The sequence below is a fragment of the Amphiprion ocellaris genome, chromosome 23 (genome assembly GCF_022539595.1).
Source record: "Amphiprion ocellaris isolate individual 3 ecotype Okinawa chromosome 23, ASM2253959v1, whole genome shotgun sequence".
NCBI lineage: Eukaryota > Metazoa > Chordata > Actinopteri > Pomacentridae > Amphiprion > Amphiprion ocellaris.
Genome location: NC_072788.1, coordinates 5,788,199 through 5,805,057, shown reverse-complemented (window position 1 = coordinate 5,805,057; position 16,859 = coordinate 5,788,199). Strand labels below are relative to the sequence as shown.

The window sequence follows — 16,859 nt, the reverse complement described above, 5'->3', positions numbered from 1 at the left end:
TCTCTCATATTCTCTTTGATCACACATTGTGTTAGGCCATAATATATTGAACAAACAGCAAATTGCTCGGCTGGATCAAAACACAGCACTGTATCGGAGCTGCACTATTCCCTACAGCTGGATGTCAGCTCTTAAAAATGAGCTGGAGGTAATTTAGATTTCAGGCAATGATTCCAGCAACAGGCAATAACAAGAGACACCACAGTAAGAATCTAATCAAATGTTTCCTGGAGATTAAAGAAGCAGTGCTTGAAGAAAATCACTGGGTAGCGTGGCATATTAGTGTATATCACTGACCGTGACATGCTTTATTTCAAAGTGAGGCTCAGATTGACCAACACTGATGCAAGTGATCCTATGTGTGCAAGGTTACTGAGTAAAACAAAAGAGAAAATGAAGGAAAACAGAGAGTATGTGCAAATTATGCGTGCAGCAGTTGTGTTTTTTGCAACTGGAGCTCAGAGTGTAAGTGTCAAAGTTCACCCCAAAGAGCTGTCTGCTGCAAAGAAGAGATGTTTTAACACTGTGTAAAAAGGCACTCTGGGATGACAAAATAAACACACTGAAAGCAGCTGGGCACCAAGAACACATTTTACAGAGACTAAAAAGGCACCAGTATGACATGAGGAGACATATTAAAGCTGGGCCTGAAAGGAGCAAAGCTGATGTCTGTCCTCCCCTCCGAAGAAGAACATTCTGTGTGCAATCAACAGATAATAAAAGGCCACTGGCTCGTAATATATCATATCTGCAATGAATTTCCATAATTTCCTCGTTTTATTTTGCACCTTGGAACTTAGAACTCCCATAAATGCAAATTGCAACTCGCCCTGAGCTGCAGGGACAGCTATATCAACCTATTTCTAGGTCAATTCCCCTGTGGGCAATCTCTAGGAAACACAGTTTTCTTGGATGCTATCATTTTGCACTGGCACAAATTGTTAGTGGGTTCTGCCTTGAGGTAAAAAAAAAAAAAAAAAAACACGGACGATAACAGACAAGTTTCGGATACAAATGTCATGTTCAACCATCAGCAAACTACATTTAGGTTTAGGGTTGCTTCCTGTAAAGTCTGATTTTGTTCTTTTTCTTAAAATAAGCGGAAATTTGTAGAACAGAGTGACTGGACTTTAACATGATTTGAGCATCAGCTAATATTCGTTGTAATTTTCTTTGATATTTTTCTTGAGTTTGTGCTTTTTAAATCCATATTATTTATTCATTTTTGCTTGAATGTGCTTAAGAAGATCAAAATTCCCATTCATCAGATGTTTAATTGCTTGAAATTATGAAAAACCTTGTAAATTTGTGACGAGCTGAGGGTGTCTCATTAAAGCGAAGCTGGCATCACTGTCGTTAAAACTCATGCGGATCATTTCAGGAAGCATCTAATATCAGTGAGGAGAGTTTTGAACAGACGCCCCGTCCTGTTGCCCTGTGTGTGTGCATGTAGGATGGTCCCTGATGGGCTCTCGTTGGCCTTTGAACCAGTCTCCCAGCTGACTGTGAGCAACGACACTCCTGCCTGCCAGGAGCCCACGGTAGCATATGGCACACAAGACTTAGAACTGTGGCACAGTGACAGCCCCTGTTGGCTTCTGTGTGTGTGTGTGTGTTTGTGTGCTTGAGAGTGTGTTGGCCTGGGGATATGAGAGAGCAGTAGCATAGAACAACCACATAAATAACCACTACAGCATCTGTTATAGAAGGGGAAAGAGACAGAGGGTACGTGGCTCCCTTTGAAACCTGCTTTTATATATATGTTATAGTGTATTTATGTATTCTAATATACATGAAATACCTGCTGAAACATGCAACACTGTGCAGACACCCTAAAGCACAAGTGACACACCACGATATACATACATGTACACAAGCATGACGCTAAAACCAGTGCATCCGTCATGCAGGCAGACACTCACACTGGGGAGAGAGAAATTTACAGGCAGCTGCAATGGAGAGTCGCTATGGCAACTGCTTCACTTTGACTTGTTTCCGCCTCTCCCTCCCTCCCTCCCTCCCTCCCTCTCTCACGTGGACAAAGTCTCATTGACTGTTGCCGTGGCAACATATTGCTCTTGTGCGTTTCTAACCCCCGTGACGCCCTTCGCCACATCCCTACCTGCGTGTCATTTCATTAGCGGCATATGACCACGTACACACTTCCTCCGCGCACACAACCCCTGCATTCTGCAACAGGAGATGAAGACTGACAGCCGCTGGCATCGCGGGAGACAGAATGCAGATGCACTGATGTAGCCGTCCACACCCACATCAGACACAAACACACACACCAAGCAGGCTGTCACAGTTGACCTGGAGACTCTGTGTCCATGGATCAGTTACAGGGCGAATCGTTGTGGCACAGTGACAGATAGGACTGAGGCCCTCGGGGGCTACAAGCTCCCTCTTTCTCTCTCCTCCCATTCTATGTCTCTCTCTCTTTCTCTCTCTCTGCCTCTGGCTTTGCTGTGTTTCTACCACAACTAAAGTTTAGCATGCGATGCCTACAGATGGGCAGGTGGTTAGGTTCCAAGCCTCAGGTTTCACATTTGATCCTCATGTGGGATGAATTGCTTCCAAAGCCTCGAAAAAACCACTCTGATTCAATCATTTGTACCCTCAAAACATGCAATTTTATGCATTAAGGTGCTTCAAAAATCTAATCAGTTCATCAACTCCTCTGGGAGAACGTGCGTTGGATGTATAATATTTGCGTCAGTTGTTTATCACGAGTTATTTTTGTTCACAACGTGTCTACAGAGGAACAAAGCAGGCACTGCATGACAACATAATGTTCTACGCCATTGAGACAGTTGGGTAAATGGGACAGTGTTCACAATATACATACAAAGCCTCAACAAATCCTAGACATCCTATGTTTGATAATGGGGCAGATGGTAAATGCTCACACACAGGCATGAGTTGATGCGGTGGGAGGAGGGGCTTAGTCATGACACAGCAGTGCAGTCACTGGTTTGTGTTGGATTGCTGTTTACATGTTCGACTAAAGGAATTAAAGGGAGTAGAATAGGTCAGGATCCCCACTGTACACAGCTGACTCAAAGGTTTATTCACCCTTTTTTGCATCCTTTATATACTTTTTCAGAAATGGTTTATTATTTGCTTTACCTCTTCTTGACAACTACACTTGAGTATTGTCATTTGTACTCCTCTTAAAGGGGTAATAATACATTTTTTTAATTCTACTACAATTATCTGACAAGCACAGATACTAATTTGACTTCCCAATTTTACATTCTAACTATTTTATGTTCTTATTTAAATAGTTTTTCCATTAAAATAACCTCTATATGATATGTTCTGACTGTGCTTTTTGAAAAGGAATATCAAGCATATGCAACAAAAACTCTGAATATTTGGTGACTCACTATCCTAAATGCAGACTGACACTGTAATACACAGTTGAAAACATAATGTCCAGATTCATTACAATATTTGTTCATATTTACAGGCCGATCCTGACAACCCTCTGAGCCCCAAATTCCACTGACAGGTTTTTAAAAAAATCAACAAAATTACTTCATGTTATCAGAACTTTAAACTCTAAACGGTGAAAAAACATGGGCTTTTTAACTTTCCACTGTCTATATTCTAAATGTGTCATTAAGAAATTTACCAAAAATAAATAAATACAAAATTGTACTCAGATTGCAATCAGATTCTGAACTTGGCTGAACTCCAGGCTGTGTTTAAACAGAGCAGATAGGAGACAAGCATAGAAACAAAATATAAGTAATAAGATATCTGAAGTATGTAGAACCACCATATTTCTATTTTATTTTAGCAAACTAAATAACAATGTATTCAGCTTTTGTTTGTTCTTCTGAGGATTTATAGCAATATAATTCATGCTATACTGCACAGGTTAGAGACATATCTGAGCTCTCTATTCCTAACAATGGTTGTGCTGTCCACACAGAGGTGCAGGACTTTATATTGCAGTGAAAAATCAGTCCACAGCGAGTAGAAATGTGACACCTGCGCCCTGAAACTGCAAAGTACATTTTCCTCATAATACTGAAAAAGCAAAAGATTTGACAGCATCAAACCTTCGTCTAGAATTTACACAAAATATTTTTTCTGGAATAGCCTCCTACTGTATGTACAGCAGCAGTTTTCTGCGGAGAAACCTGCCATTAGCATGTGGGATTTAAATGCTCACACTCCTACATAAATTGATATTACCTACACCGATCACAGATGGCTGTCAGTCGAAGCAGTGCTGCATTATTAGTGCTACCACTGCTTCGTATTAAAAGCCTTTTACCTGCAAAAGGATATTTTTGTTATTGTGACGTTCAGTAATGATCAGAATATTTACTCCAAGTGAACTGAACAAATAAAGATGAGAATTTTGACAGATTAGAAACACGTACTTGCTGGCAGACAGACAGTCACTTTGAATTCTACAGGCACATCAACAACACTCCAACACACAGAAGAAACAATGATTAGCTGAAACCCAAATTCAAAAAGGTGAACAAAGTGGAATAACAAAAACAATGCCGCTGGGGGAACAAAATGTAAAAATTGGCTCTGCTCAGTAAACACAAACAACAGCAATAAAGACAAAGCAAGATGGCAGAGAGCAGCTGAGGGCTGGGACCCTGAGGAGCTTAGCATGGCTGCTGATCCTTTCAAGCAGAACGGAGACAATGAGACGATTAGGCCTAAACTTGTGTCGAGCGTTCCAGTTTAGCACACCGCCCACCGTTGCCCTCGGAGACACCACCCTCCAGTCTCCTGATGAGACGCAGGCCTTCATTTCCAGCGCATTATCAACTGACTGATTAGTGACGGAGAGGGAGCGTGGTCTGCTGCACTGCTCACGTCACCGTCGGGTGCTGATTTTATGGGAATTGATGTTTGCTGTCAGTAAACACTGACACATCCAGCGGAGAGGCAGAGGAGAGATTGTTACGTACTTAAGTGGTACAGCTGAACTTCAGGGTGTAAGTGGAAGGATAACAGAGATGAAATGCCTTAGATTTTTAAAGTCCGCATGAATATTTTAGCTGTTTGTTTTTTAAACAGCAGCTAAATCAAGGATTAACCTCAACCGCATCCTCACTGGGTTCCTGTTTGAGCTGCAACAGAGGAGGCATGAGTGGAGGACAGTGTTGAAAAAGAAACTATAATTTCTTAGAGATATCATCTTCCCATGTGTTAACCTGAGCGTGGAGAGATGGAAGTCTGGGGTCCTCTCTTTAAAGACAGTCATAATTAAAAAGATACAGACTCACACTGAGGTGAAATGACAGCTCATGTGGGACAATCACATCATACAGAATGTCATACCTTCTGCAAATTAGCATTTTCATTTCTTCCATACGGTGCATTTTCCCACCATTTCTATTTCCATTACTATGGATATGCGACTGAGTGTGTGTGCACAAGCCCATGAAGTGGAGATAAATATTGACCTTTTACACTTAGGTTCCAAACTGTAATAACAGGGAAAATTGCTCAAAGCGAATGATGAACTGTCATCTGTGTGCAAACACGCAGAGGCCCTTTGTACTAGTGATCCAATTAACAGAAAGGTTACAGAGTGCTGGAAATATTGCAACGGCGTAATGGAGGGAATACATTCAGCCATATTTCTTTAATTCTGAGCCATGTCATTTTAGTCATGATGGACTGGAATTAATACAAAAAGCTTATCTTCAACATGCAGGTCAGGCGGTTAAAGAAACAAGCGGATTCACCGTACATCCCCAATTTATTTGGCTAAAAGTAGCTTTATTCCTTAAATATGCAATGTACCTTCCTTAATTAAAAAATACTTCTCCAGTGAGAGCCACAAATACAGCCATGTAAATGTTGTCCTCTGCACAGTAAGAGAAAAGATTCAAAAGACTTTTTGCAAAACATGAAAACGTATTATTCACGTGTACACCCCAGAACGCTGAATCTATTTTTCTACTTTAGTGTGAAAAGACACACAGCAAATGTTTCCTGAAACTACATGAATACCAGTTTAATGTGAATAATAACGGTCAAAAATAAAGCCAGTAATCACCAAAGACCTTGTATTGCAAACAGGGATTTATAAGCCTAGAAAATGTGCTTACATGCAACTGCGGTGGCCAAACGAGATGAACGTTTCTATGTGTGTGGGTCAATAGGAGGTCAGCGGCAGGCTAATGTGACAGAGGGCTGCTGGAGGTGGACACGGTGATGAATTGGATGTGATGAGATGCACAGCAGTAGAGCTGACCGCCGAGCACGACTACGGCTTAATCATTAGAGCACAATGGATCAAGGCAAAGGCCAAACTGATTGCATCTGGGATGTACGTGTGTGTGTGTGTGTGTGTGTGTGTGTGTGTGTGTGTGTGTGTGTGTGTGTGTGTGTGTGTGTGTGTGTTGTGTGTCCATGCACTGGTATACTACTATTGTCTTTAAGGAAAGAGAAGGTTTGTTTACAAGCATTTTACACTTGTTGCAAGAATAAAATTATGATGACATTTTTTTCCTCTGTACCACTGATTAACTTGCAGACTGATGAATGTTTCTTTCATGCTGTTCCATCTTACATCAATGCAGACCGAAAGAAAAACAAGCCAATAAGTGAAACTTGCTTTTTAAACTTCGATTTTATGTTTTTTTTAATCAAACTTGCGATGTTATTTTTTATATAACTCTGATATAAATGCAGGTAATATCAGGCACTGCTTCAATCGCTTTCTCTATGGTACATTCAAGTGGTCACTGATATGTTTTTAGTAAAAACCTTCAAGTAAAAGAAGCAAACATGAACCTCGCAGAAAAGGATCCTGAGAATTTCTTTCATTGAAATGTGTCTATTTGACAGTTAGACTCTCAGTCTATTGATCAAAGTGTGCATCATTATGTGAAAAATGACTAACAATCACACTGAATTTGAAAAGATTAATACATCTTGAGGTTATGGAGTCTGCCGCAGTGCTATCAAAACACACATTTGACACATTAATTGAAACTTTTAAGTGCATTTGTGTACCATTTTACGTTCTGTGCCTAACGATGGAGTGGATATATCTGTAACAGATTGTGCAGTGTATATAGACGGATATTTAAGATGTGCATTTACTCTACAGAGCAGCTAATTGGTCGATGTTTTACACCGAGTTAAATTTGATTTGGTTGATGGCGCTAACCGTTCCAGAAAGACTAGAATAAAGCCCCACCGCTTCCCCCATTGTTCTGCGCACAGACTGAGATAACACACACCAAGAGCTGCCCCTGCTGCCTCTGTTCTCTCTGTCTGCCTGAGCTTATAACACTGGGGCTGTGGGGACCAGCATGAAGTTTGGATGATCCTAGCTGCTGTATTGTTTGTACTCTGTCTACACCAACTTCACTGCCTGCGACAGCAAGCAAACACCCACCTCACAGCTCAATATGCTTCCAAAGATCAGACCAACAAACTCCACAGCGCAAAAATAAATAAAAACACGACAGCTTCTGCTCCAACGCTACTGGATGTGTGTGTGGTTCTTATCTAACACCGTGCAATTATCACAGATGTCATAAAGTATGATCCGTAACATCACAGAGCAAGATCAATAAGCCTGAAAAGTAGTCAGAATTGTTGCCGAGCATCTTCTCCCCTCGCTGCTTTGTATTTCGAGCTCAACACCGCCTGCAACCGCTTTCCCTTCCGCAAATCAGACATCAATGCTTCTCCTATCCCTCAGCAGATTAAGAGTGGGCGAGGTTAAAAAAAAAAAAAAAAGGAGCAGAGCGAGCAAGAGAGAAAAGATGAGTAGGACCACTGGGGATCAGAATAGCCGCCCTGGCCTGTCCTGCAACAACATGCTCTTATTAGACTCAATAACATCTCCAAAAACACAAGTACCCCTCTCTAATTTTCTCACATAGTCCATCTATTGCTGTTTCTTCTTCCAGCCTCTTGCAAGCTTCCTCTTGGTCAATCTCCAGTTCTTTATCTTCACAATTGTCCTCTACTAGCGGCTACACTGGCCTCCCATCTGCACCACTTGTCGGTTTTCTGATCTCCATTTTCTCTGTGATTCCCCCCTTTTTTCCTCATCTCTCCCTCTCTGTCTTAATCTAGCGTCTTGCTGCTGCTGATCTCATGCCTCGGCCAGAAGCCAAACGTGTTCAGATTTCTTGTTTTTTCTCCAATTGCACTGAGTAGTCTTCCTTGTTGCTTTCTTTGTTTCCCCTCATTTGTCTTCCTCTATCTTTTTCTCATCTTTCCGTCATAGGCTTTTGTAGTACTTCTGCTGCTAAATTATATCTCTCGCCACCCCTCCTCACTCCCATCTGTGTTATAAATAGTGGCTGGATTAGGCTGACTTTTTTGTTTTGGTCACTATTAGGGAGCGGATCAATTCCACAAATTGAGTGGATGGGGAGGCGAATACACACTCACTCACACACACTCACACACACGCACACGCAGACGCAGACGCAGACGCACACACACACGCACACGCAGACGCAGACGCAGACGCACACACACACACACACACACACACACACACACACACACACACACACACACACACACACACACACACACACACACACACACACACACACACACACACACACACACACACACACATCCCTTCTGTCCTCCAAAATGCCACAGCGACAAAGACGACACAAACACAGGCATTGTCCTTGTATTCCCACTGCTGGCTCCCTCATAACAGCCCTCTTCTCTTCCTTTTCTTTCAGCCCTAAGCCTTTTGGACTTGCATTGACCCCTCTCCCCTTCTTCCTTGTTTTCCTTTCATTTTCCTTTTTTCTTTATCACCGCACTCTTTATGCTCAGCTGGTCACAAAACACCCTAATTTTATATGTGAGTGTCGTGACTGCAGGTTTTAGCGTGTTGGAAGATTACAGAGACTTTGTTTGAAGTACCGGAAAATCACAAAAACACACGGAGCAAAACCACACATTTGCTCAAATAAATATCAACGGAAAAATCAAAACCTGCTTTTGCCTTAAAATGAATCCTTATTGCCAACAACTTCAAAGCTCTCAAACACTATCCCCAAGTTCCTACGACTGTCCTCACACATTATTGCTTACATCTACTGGAACTTCTTTTTCGTTCAAACCATTTTGGTTAAACATATCCCAAATCTTTAATGCTTCAAATCTATCCTGATGCCTTGGAGACTATACAGTCACCCTAGCTGCTTGTTGCTTAAAGCTATCCTACCTCCTTATTGCTTAGAGACAATCCTCCTACCTTTTCTTTTCTCCTAAATCCTCATTGCTTAAAAATTCCCCTTACTCCTTGTTGCATCAAACTACCCCAACTCCCTGCTGGTTAAAGACTATCCTCCTTAATGCTTCAAATCCACCCAACCTCTTTAATGTTTAAAGACTGTCCTATAAGCCCTTGTTCCATAAAGACTACCCTAACCATTTATCACATCAAGACACTAACCTGACGCCTTATTGCTTCAGGACTTTAAGATCTTATTGCTTAAAAACTGCTCTTACTTCTTATTTCTTAAGGACTCTTAGCTTTTAGCTAAGAGTCCTTAAGAGTCTTTTTTTAGCTTAGGACTTTTAGCTTCAAGTTGCCCTCAACTCCTTATTGTTTCAAGGCTACCATTTATAAATTATCCTTTCGTTTGACACTTTATTTCTTAAATACTATCTTAAGGCGTTATTTCTTAAGGTCCCATATTATACCCTTTGTTAGCAAATGAGTGAAAACCTCACATTTCCTAAGGATGTGTCTTTAAACTGCCAGCATTCTTGGTTGTATAACCAAGTTCTAAACAGACTGTTACAGCTTCTGTAGTTTTAAATACATCTGAGCAGCCCTTTTCAGGAAGAAAACTCTCTCTGCATATGTGATTAACAGCACGGAACAAAACAGTTGACTCCATGGCAGCCGACATGGATGTAAATGAGTGTGTAAGATTAGGGCAATATCATGGAAATGTCCCAGAATTCCTTGTATGGTAGTTGTTGTTAACTAATGTGTACAGTGAGTTTGTTGGACAATGTTTCACCAACAAAATCAGTAGTTTAGCAGTGCAGAGTGGCAACTTAAAAATGGTTCTGTAGTGACTTCTGGTGAACATGTAGTCTCAAATGACAGTATTTCAGGCACTATTTCCACAGAGTATGCGAATGAGAACAGTTTTATCAGGAATTTGGCTGTATCAAGTTACACTGTATGTGAGTACAGAGAGCAGGAAAAAAGTAAACAGATATAATGGGCTGAATTACATTACAGTTTTCACATAGTTCTGATCTGTGGGCATATGATCCACATGAATTGTAACAGTAGGCAGATTAGCTTCACAACATGCTAAAACAAAGTATTTTTACTATTTTTCTGATGAAATTGCCACCAGTAATTAAAGTAATATACCAGCAATTCAGTTCCTTAGATGCTAGGAGTGCATGGAGATTCTTGTGTTCACTCTGATCAGGCAACAACAAAAGATTTGGTGTGTTTTGCTTGTGGCTAAAACATTTTTGAGTTTTAGGTACAATATGGGAGCTTGAAAGACTATATTCATTACAAATTCTTTAAGACTCGCTATTGCTTAAAATCTTGGAAAAAAATTCCATATTGCTTAAAATCCTTCTAACTCCTCATTGTCTAATTAATGTGGTCGTTTGTTATTCTGCCAAAAAAGATCCTTGCATATTATTACTTAAATACTGTCCTTACTCCTTGGTAAAAGACTACACTTAAACGTTATTGCGGAAATACTACCACTTGCTTCATCTTTTAATTGCTTAGAAACTATTCTTACACCTTAATACTTAAAAATGATCCAGACGCTTGCAAATCTGGCCTTTTGTTGTGTGTATAAACTATAGTTCCCACAACACTTCCCACACAAGAATATAAAGAAGAAGTTGTCTGAAGTGAGAACAATTTACCAATTCTCACATCCACAGAAACTTAATAAGGTCAGAGCTTGAGTTCAGCGTGTAAGAAGTGAGGCAATAAGGGCTTGGAGTTAGATCTAACATTCTTCTGTATATTTCACACAATATGTAGAAACAATGAACAGGTGCTGCTTCTATGACTAATAAAGTGCAGAGAAAATCTTTTCTATGTAGTGAAAGAATGAATTTTACCAGAGGGCTCTCAAGCAAGCATAAGTCTATATAGATGCAAATTCATTTCTTCGCTTCATATTTATACATACGTTAAATAAAATGCAGTCAACCATTCTCCAGTGCTCCTCCTCATCTCCCTCCTCGTCTGTCCTCATGTAACCTCTCATTATCCTCAGTCCACCTCCTTCAGCTTCTCTGCCTTCACCACTTTTCTCCCTCTTATAACGATCTTGCCATTACTGCGGCTGCCGTTCCAGACCCGCTTTCTCAGGGTGTCTGTGGTCTAATTGGGAGTGAATGAGTGTGTATTGCTGTGAAGCCTCATTGACTGAGATCCAGAGGCTAGATGTCCATCCCCCCTATAGAGAAGTATCTGTTCAAGTCTTTACAAACACACAACCAAGCATATTACACTCACACTTAAACACTTTCAACATGGACACTTGCACAAAAAATGTTATACACATGTGAATACAAGCATATTTGACTTGCAGAAATCCAAATCAAAACTGTTTACTTCCTTACTTGTATTTTCGAGATGACTGAAACTCTTAAAATATGCAAATATATGTTTTGCATTTATACCAGTGCATGTACAAGGAAGCCCTGTGGCTACAGCAATATGTAAAGTACAGAATAGCTGCAAACCTGATGATCCATGACACTGTGAAAAAACATTTTACTTCCAAAACACATAATTTCTATTCAACTATTCTGTCAGTAAAATATTAGTCAACTAAAAATGTTCAACTACACATGTTGCTATATTAGCATTCTCACGTGTGAGCAATAAACTGTAAAACCGTCTAAATGCAAATACATAGCATTGTAGTGAGGTATTGCAAGTGTTGATTGTGTTGATATGTAAGTAAATATAAATAACTCTGCAGCTAACAACTATTTTCATTATGGTTTATATCATAATCAGATAATTTTTTTTTTCAGCGTCTTTGAGTTTTTGGAAAAGCGCTTTATAAATAAAATTTATTATTATTATTATTTTTTATTAATCTAATAACTGTTTTGTTTACAAAATATTCTTAACTAGAGAAAGATGTGCATTAAAATTTCCATGAAACATGATAAAACGTATAAAAGTCTCACCTGTATATCAAAGAAAGTGCAACATGGAAATAGTGGTTATTTTTCTCACCAGCTAAAGTGACTCATTTTTCATTGTTCTGTAATTTTTGTCTGATTATATTTGTTACATATATACATCGGGTAAAATGCCATCGATAATGCCAATTAATCAGCAGTTCAATCATTTTTGCTTGAAAAATTACTAAAAACCATTAATTGATCATCAAAGTAGCTTTTATTGGAATTATTTACCACATCTGCATGGTTGTGACTTTATTTATCTTCAAAAATTGTTCATGTTAAAGGGAGAATCTGTGATTTAGGAGGAGGATTGTTGATATTGAGCTATTTGGCATGTTTAGATAATTAACACGTGCACTTGGTTTCCTATTCACAGAGCCAGATATGCTTGAATTGTGTTGAAGTCAAAATGCTGACTTTAACTTTAAGTTAGTGTTCACAAGTTTAGGGGAAGGTTAGTTTTTAATCGAACAACAAGAGGTCATATGAGATACACAAAAGGCACAGACACTTTTTTTTTTTTGCACATTTTGTATACAAAACTGCCGAGTATATTACCTTGTGGGTGTAATGTATTCTTGTTCTATTTGCGAGCTCCAGCAGGCGGAGCAGAGAAACAATAAATTGGGTATAGAGAGTCTCCGCTGTCGTCTCCGTTCAGACACCAGCGTTCCCATTAAGTAATGCTGTCAGCTCTGTCACTACCCACCGCTCTCCATCTCATACATAACAATACCTCCTTAATTGGAATGCTCCTCCGACAGTTACAATACAATCCAGGTGAAAAGACACAAACACGAGCGAGTACAAAGTGCGAAAAAGACAACAAACCCTGCAAAAAAGCGCCGGCTAGCCAAATTGAGTGGAACTTTCGGAACTTCGCCGAGCAACTTGGCCCGGCGTGCATCAACAAAACTATGTGTGTGTGAGAAAAATGCCTCATCTTTCCTGCTGTTTATGTCAATATGTGTGTTTCCTGCTGTTTGACCTGTGATCTCCGGGATCAGGTGTCACCACGGGGGCGTTTCTGTCTGCGTTGCTGTGAAAGCGCGAGTGCAGCCGACAGAGTTTTACATTCGTGGAGCACTTCCTGCTCCATGCCACCCCGGTGGGAGTATGGATTATCAGAAGCCACTTATCTCTCCTTGTCTGTGTTGACAGCTGATCTGATGGTGGAGCAGGAAATTCTACTTCTGTTCCAGAGCTGTCAGACCTTCTGCTCTGATTGGTTTTTCCACCACAGATTCGTTGCACTCGCATCCCCCTTGCAGCCAAACTAAAAAGAATGCTGGTGAATAATCGCTATCTTGATGTTTCAAATCGTCTTTGGAAGTTTTCCTCCGGCAGTCCCACTTGACCGCTATTCTCTCATGTGACCACGCAGAGTCCAGATTTTTACATTTTTGGCTTCCTTTCGACAAACTAGTAAATAAACATACCTGCCAAGAATACTTTCACCGGCTACACTATTTACATACAACCGTAAAAATAGACCACACTACTTCCATGAGACGATGCATTACAGTTGAATTTTTGTTACATTTTTGCAGCAGACAAAACACAGGTTTAGATGCCACTGCTATCTCTAATATTTATTATATTAACAATAATTTACTTAGATTTTTAGCCCCCGAGATGTAAAAACAAGTGTATGACAGTATAAAGACATCGGAGTATGATAAAATGTCAGTAAAGACACTTTTTTTTTTAAGTCTGGGAAGTTCTAATTTCTAGAAAAGTGGAAAGGAGGTGAAGATTTTGTGTTAAATACTGAAAAGGAAAATATGTCCTGTCAGTATTTTCAATATTAAACCATCATCTTCCCCTAACCTTAACCAAATGTTGTGACTGAATGAATACAATTATAAAATATTCTGCAGTTGCTTTAAGAGTTTGTTAAAAGAATGAAATACATTGACAACAAACCTTTTAATGAATCACTCACTTTAAGATTCTGTTGTTTGATGCAAAATGCAACATTTTTCTGATCATCTGTATCTTATTTGTTTAAAACAGACTCCTGATAAATAAAAATTAAAGAAAATGTGCTACTTTGGCTAAAACGAAGTCGACTCTCAACTCTCAAGTTATAGTCTATTAGGTATAAAGGTTACAAGGTTTTCTTTTACAAAAACATGTGTAAAACATTAATAAAGTTATTCCAACCGTTGTGTTTGTGCTATTCAAAATTTTGACCTAAAGATTTCTGAGTGAAACAAAAACATAGTTCTTCCCAAATCTCTTCATTCACAGTCCAGACCATAACATCCAGTCCTACATGAGTTTTCAGAGGACAGCAGGTGGCAAAAGCAAGTCTCTCATTACTCATTAATAAAACCCATAAAAATTCATTTCTGTGCATCAAAGTTACATATTTTGACTTTTTTTCCGTTAAAATAATCCTGTCAAAAATTTAAAATGGCTCTACACTGTTGTCTCATTCTGAATATGCTGATCTAAGAAGTCCACGCCTCTTTCTCAGTTGACTCTTCCTCTTTCACTACAGCAAGAGCATACCAGTTCGCCTATGATTTGCTAAAAACTACTGTAAGCTACACAACGGCAAGTTGGAATATATGGGTAATTCAGCCGTACGTCTTCAAACTAGATTTTGAAGACGGATACTGATACTGAAAATCTCCCCCTGTAATTTGATCGGCTTGGTTCTTTAGGTTTGTTACACGTAAAACCCTGGAAGTCTGAATCTGTGTTTCTGAGACTGTCATCGGCACGCTGCAGTTTTAAGGTGGAATTGCTCTGCCATGGTGTTGACTGCTTATTTCTCTCATGACTAGACCTAACTGGAAGGGGTATTTACAATATGTTTAAATATATTCACATCTTTTTAGCAATGATCTCTGTGTCTTAACTTATGTGACTCTGTAGTGTGGACTTGGCCATTTGCCATGTTGTTGATTTTTACTGGAGGGGTTTGAAAGAAAGAGGCTGTGTAACACTCTTTAACCTCCTCCTTCACAAAATGTACCATCCTCTTTTCACCCATCAACACTAACAATGAATAGTCTCCCTGCAGTCTTGGAATCTATAGTTGCAATACAGCATTACGGGAGCATAAATAGTAGCCTCCGGTAGTCACTGAAGAGGTTAGCTGTCATGGATTATCTACTGTTAGTGTAGCATCTTTTCTCGCTAAAATACCGAAGCATGCAGCTGTGCAGTTTCTGGTCCTGTTCCAGTTTAATGAGAGGCTCCCTTGCTTCTTTCATGAATGTTTTTTTTTTTCTCCAAACTACGCACCAACCAAACATGAACCTGGTGTATAATTCTGTAATGCTTCACTAATATTGCTCTCAACGCCTGCTGGGAGGTCCTCTCTGCAATGCAATTTGACGATTCCAAACTTCATTTGTTTCAGTGAGCACTTTAAAGTTTATTGATTTGGATTAAATAGACCCACAATAGCTCTTGGCTAGCTCAAAGCCAGCGTCGGGGTATTCACTGAGGTCCAGGAGTGGAAGAGGAGCTGAGCCAGCCTTCACTGTTGCTTCCCTCAGTCCCTTATAGCCATTACACATGGCAATAAACCCAGCCAAGTGCAAAACAAAAAAAGAAGAAAGAACGAAAAAAAACCTGTGTTGAGCTTTTTTTTTTTCCCAAGCACTAAGCTAGCTGACAGGCCACACGGCGCCAACTAGCTCTCTCCTTCCTTTCTCGCCTGTCCCGCTCCATCTCCCGGTACCTTCCCATCCTTTTTATCTCAGCCTCTTCCTCAGCCACCCTCCTCTTCACTTTCTTTGTCTCGTCAAAGGGTTTCAAGCTCAATAAAATACTATCTGTCAGCATGCGATGGAGTAGGTGTATTCGACGCGATATTGACACAACCTTGACACGACGTGGGCCGAGCATTGAGGTAACGGGGAGGCAGGGAGCGTCGGCAGCAAATAACCGACAGGCCCACCGAGAGACGGACTGATAGAAAGAGACAAGAGATTGAGTCTCTGTAGTAATGTTAAAATAAAGTTGGTTTGACAGTGCTGTTGATCCTTCCCAGCAGAAGATTCTGTCTGCTTCTATGCTGGGCTCTTTTATACTGAGCTATCCTTTGACATGCTGTTGTGTGATTTTTCCGGCACCGACCAGACCGTCTGAGTTTGTTGTTTAATTTTGCATTTTCGCGCTGAGTTCTGCTTGCGTTTACTCAAGCTTCCTGCACCTCACCGTGTTTTCCTTTCATTCTCCTTTCATAATTTTTCAATATACGGTCAGTCTTGTCCCTGTACCACCTCATTCCATTCAAAATCCTTTTATAAAGTCATTTGTACTCGGCACATAAGGATGTAAAATGGTGAAATAAATAATAGAATGGATGCTGGCCTGCATATTTTCCACTGCTGATTGCTCATGGCCTCCTTGTCCTTTTGTGTTCCACAATTTGGAGATTTGGCAACAAGAATGTGTATTGTACAGTACACTGAATATTACACTGCGTCCGTGGTGAAAATCCTACAGGAAATGGAGAGATTTAGCAGGACAGCATCCCCCCTCCCGGATGCTCCTAATTATATGAAAAAGATGAAACGTGCCAAGTCTCTGTCCTCGCATGGCGCTATTTTCCAAAATAAGGGATTGGGAGCGAGTACTGTAAAAGCAGAGGAGGAGGGGGGGAGGTGTTTTGGACTGAATGCGTACATCGGAGAACGGGAACGGAG

The 16,859-nt window shown here is 40.2% G+C and overlaps 1 protein-coding gene across 2 annotated transcripts in view; it reads right to left on the bottom strand.

Moving 5' to 3' along the window:
- nlgn2a (neuroligin 2a) overlaps positions 1–16,859 on the bottom strand; it is a 210,581-nt gene that overhangs the window by 71,121 nt on the left and 122,601 nt on the right. The gene's annotated exons all lie outside the window — the stretch shown is intronic.